This window comes from Ornithorhynchus anatinus, chromosome 3 (assembly GCF_004115215.2).
Source record: "Ornithorhynchus anatinus isolate Pmale09 chromosome 3, mOrnAna1.pri.v4, whole genome shotgun sequence".
NCBI lineage: Eukaryota > Metazoa > Chordata > Mammalia > Monotremata > Ornithorhynchidae > Ornithorhynchus > Ornithorhynchus anatinus.
In genome coordinates this window covers 33,544,777-33,549,350 of record NC_041730.1, presented here as the reverse complement: position 1 = coordinate 33,549,350, position 4,574 = coordinate 33,544,777, and positions in this window count along the sequence as shown.

The following is a 4,574-nucleotide window of genomic DNA, read 5'->3' as shown; positions in this document are numbered from 1 at the left end:
AGCCATGTTAGTTTTGTGTAAATTTTGTTGGGTGTCTTGCCAGCCCACGGATCAGAAATGTCGCACTGTCACACTCAGATTGCATGGTATATGGCAATAACTTTTAGAATGAAGGACTCCCAGAAAGCTTCTCTTAAGTTCCAGAAGGCTTTACAGCTTAGAGTAATTGTTGTAAATGCAATAATGCCCAACTCATGATTGAGGGGGTCTTTTTAGGTTCTGACTGAACCACAAATGGGGACACCTTCCTGCACTTTCTAGTTGATATTTTGTGGAAAGAAGAAGGGAGGGCAGGAAGGATAATATGCTCTTTGTTCTTGTAGCCAATGATTAGAGCAGAAACCTAACACAATTGGGGTTGACGGTTCTCTTTGTACTCTATTCCTGACTAGATAACTTGCTGCCAGTGTGCCCTAATCTTTCTATGCCTCCATTAACCTAACTTTAATAACAACTTGATCTACTTATATTCTCGGTTTATGAAGTGCTTGGAATCCAACAGTGACAAAAGGACAAGTGAGAAAAAATATCACTATTGTTGGTTTAAGAATAGAAAGATTTCTGTCTTACTAGAACATCTGTTCTATTCTAGATTTGGTTATCAAAACGACTATAATACCTGGACAAGTGGACATTTATGATAATAATACATTTAGAATGTTTCTAGTTCTTGGGAAGTTTTTGAATTGTAAAACTGAAGTTGTGGTAATGGATATCCAGCCTTCTACAATTAAGCTAAACTGTCTTCTAAAGCTCTGAAATAATGGATGGTTATGGTCTAAATTGCAGTAGAGTCTATAAAAGTCATTAAAGATCAATTTCCAGATGAGTTTGTGTAATTTTATTTACTGTGAAATGAAGGTAGGGCATTATTTTCAATGTCACTGCGTGGGCGCTACACAAACATAATTATGACCAAAGTTGGGAAACCAGACTGAGTAGCAGAACTCTCGTAAATGAATCTGATGATGTAACAGGTGGCCTAATTGCTTTAGGTAAGTCCATTATAGACAAGAAGAGACCAGTAGAGATGCATTAGGCTGTCCCTTCTAGGAAGAATTTGAACAGCTGGGGGCTCCAATGTTGTTACTGAAAACTGCTTACACTGAGCTACTATACCATAAATTAGGGCTTGTTGAAATGGGGTTAATTTATAGTGGGGAGCATTTTAGTGCCAGAGTTATATCCTGAGACTGTAAATTTTAAACTAAGCATATTCCTGGTCAAACTATAAAAAAAGTTAATCCCTTAGAGGCAAAAGCTAAATTTTCAAACAAAGGGTAGCTGCGTAGGACGTTCTGAATTCTCCTGAGAAACTGCTTGCAACTTGAAATTTGCCATTTCTTAGTAGGCTAAGGAGCTCTAAGCCACAAAGCAATGAAACCTACTTCTCCTTTACTTCACCCAACTAGTTATGGTGTTTCTTACCTTTAGGAGGGACCTGCTACTGAGAAGCTTTGGCATAAGAATTGACAACTACGGAAAGATGGAAGATGGGAAGAAGAAAAGAAAGCTCCTGGAGATATAACTTGAATTTGACTTGACAGTCTTTACTCAAAATGATTGAGAAACATGAATGCCTCTTAGAAGAAAAGGTCAATTCTCCCTGTTTTGTAGAGTCTGTAAATAGAAGGCCCACGGGATCGTGCAAAACAAAGTTGAGGGAAACCAGAGTGTCGTGGTGCCTTGCAAGGGTTTATGACAACTTTGTCCCTGCAATCTCACAGAGATACATGTACCCATCCTTCAAAATAGGAGATATTTGAGTCTATTTAATAATAGCTGGTGTTTAGATAGCCTCTGTTCTTTTGTTTTGAAAATACAATATGCTGGTTCTCATAGCAACCTTGGATGGGAGCTTAATATTATCTAATCCTTGTTCATTCATTCAATCGTATTTATTGAGCTCCTACTGTGTGCAGAGCACTGTACTAAGTGCTTGGGAGAGTTACATTGCAACAATAAAGACACATTCCCTGTCCAAATCGAGCTTACAGTCTAGAGAGGGGGAGATATTGATATAAATAAATTATGGATATATACATAAGTGCTGTGGGGATGGGAGGGTAGAAGAACAATTGGAGCAAGTCAGTGTGATGCAGAAGGGAGTGGGAGAAAAGGAAAGGGGGGTTTAGTCAGGAAAGGTCTCTTGGAGGAGATGTGCCTTCAATAATGCTTTGAAGGGAGGAGAGTAATTGTCAGATGTGAGTCAGTGATGGATAATAATAACCATATTGTGCTAGGTGATCATTACTACAACAGTGGAGATATACAATTCTTCCTTATTCAGAGCTTATGTATCACCTACTATTTGTACATTCCAAGCGCTTAGTACAGTGCTCGGCACATAGTAAGTGCTAAATAAATACTATTGAATGAATTTATATAGAATTTTGAAACATGGAAGGGGCACCACAGGTACTTAGTACATCATTGCAAAATGATCCTTATTTGGGGATCCTCTGTATGGCCAGCTTCAAACATTCTGCTGCCCTGAGCAAGGAAAAAATGGCCAACTCGCTATTCTGTATGATATTCCATGGTGAATGCTCTCAGTTTAATTTGGATGATGCCCTATACAATATTTTGTGGGGTGCTTTTTCTCTGTCAACCCCTTCAGTTGTACCATCCCAATGGCTTCCCCTTGTTCTAGTAGCCCAGGAAGTTCAGCTTTGAGACCCCCAACTAATTCCCTACTAATAGATCACATTTTGTCTCCCACATCTTCATGAAGGACTGAGGGGACACTATCTTTGAAAAGTGTTGCAAGACTGCCAATTTGGAGAAGAGCGACGTATATCTTTGTTAAGGATGGGGAAGTTCCTGGTATTTTATTCTAGTGGACGATGTCACAACCTTAAAAGCGTCAGATAATTGAATGTCCATTGTACAGACCATCAGCAACTTTTCCTGAGCCTCCAATATCCAAAATGAGAAGCCAGGAAAAAAGACATAATGCTTCTACCTTAAAGGGGACTGGTGAAACTTTAATAATTAATGATAACTCCAGAGCAAATAACATTACTGCAGTCTCCACATATAGGCGATTCATTCATTCCTTCAGTAGTATTTATTGAGCACTTACTATGTGCAGAGCACTGTACTAAGCGCTTGGTGTGTACAATTTGGCAACAGATAGAGACAATCCCTGCCCATTAATGGGCTCACAGTCTAAACGTCGGACTCACAACATGCTAGGGACTTTGGGTTAAACTATGGGGGCAAAATGGAAAGGGTTAAGACTTTGTCCCTCTTTTTTACGGTTTTTCTCGAGTGCTTTCTCTATGTCAATCACTCTTCTAAGAGCTGGGGAAGGTACAAGGTAATTAGGTCAGACACGGTCCCTGTATCACATGGGGCTCACAGTCTATATAGGAGGAAGAACAGGTTTCCCCATTTTACATCTGGGGAAACCGAGGCACAGAGAAGTTAAATTTCTTGCCTAAGGTCACACAGCAAGCAATCGGTAGAGCCAGGATTAGAACCTAGGACTTTCTGACTCCCAGGCCCATGCTCTCTTCATTAAGCCATGCTGCTCCTCTTCCCTCTTTCTAAATTAGGAAGGAAATGGCACATTCTATCCTAGCCTCATTTTTTTAAAGTTCATGGGTTCGAATCATATGACCACCTCACTCATCATGGTTTGCAATCTTTTTTTACTGGAAACAACAATCAAGGATATAGGACAAGAAACACTCCTCTACTACCCTGCATTTCCAACAAAGAAAAAATCTTGCTGCACTTTTCCCAGCTAGCATAACTAACTAATCCACAGAAACATCTATTGTGGATCTCAAGGAGTATGAGTCACTGGGTTCTAAAAATAAAAACAGTTAAGTCATGAAATACAGTATTTCCTTTTTAAGCCAGATGTGTCTATCTAGGGATACACAACTGTCTGGTGTTAGGAGGTAGGAAAAGCAGTTAAGCACCATGAATACACAATAGGCTTTGTTTTCAGCTACATTTGATTTTTCCCTAGTTACAGTACCGGATTTTCTTATGGTGGGTGGTGGCAACTTTTAAAGTTATTTCCTACCCTGTGGTGCCCGATAACACCATTTTAATGGGGCTGGGACTGAATGCCTCTTCACTTAAGGTGGCTGGCTGTTCTTTTCTTTTTCATTAGGGAATATTTTGGAAATCTTGAAGTAGAGAGGTTAAGTATTTTGCTCTTTGGTTGGGGGATGGAAAGCTGTACCAAGCTCTGCTGAGAGTTCAGGCCTCCTGAACAGGAATGCTGAAAATGTTAATATTAATGGAAAAGGAAGCTTTCTTTCTTCTACTCATTAAATATACTTCTGATAAAATTAAGTAGTTATTTAGCTTTTATTTTGGCCTGAGCTTGGTCCACTAGATAATTTATCAGTTCCTGAGTCACCTATGTTAGAAATCATCAGCAGACTACTCTAATTTTTTTAACATATCTCATGGATTTATAATGTGTGAAATCATGTCCTATGGGGTCTTCTTAGGGAGCCATGAATGACTGCAGAGAGGAGAGACTCGTTACTTAACACTTGTTTACAAGCTCATGTGTAGCTTTGTGGGTAAACTAACTCTCTCTTAGTCAA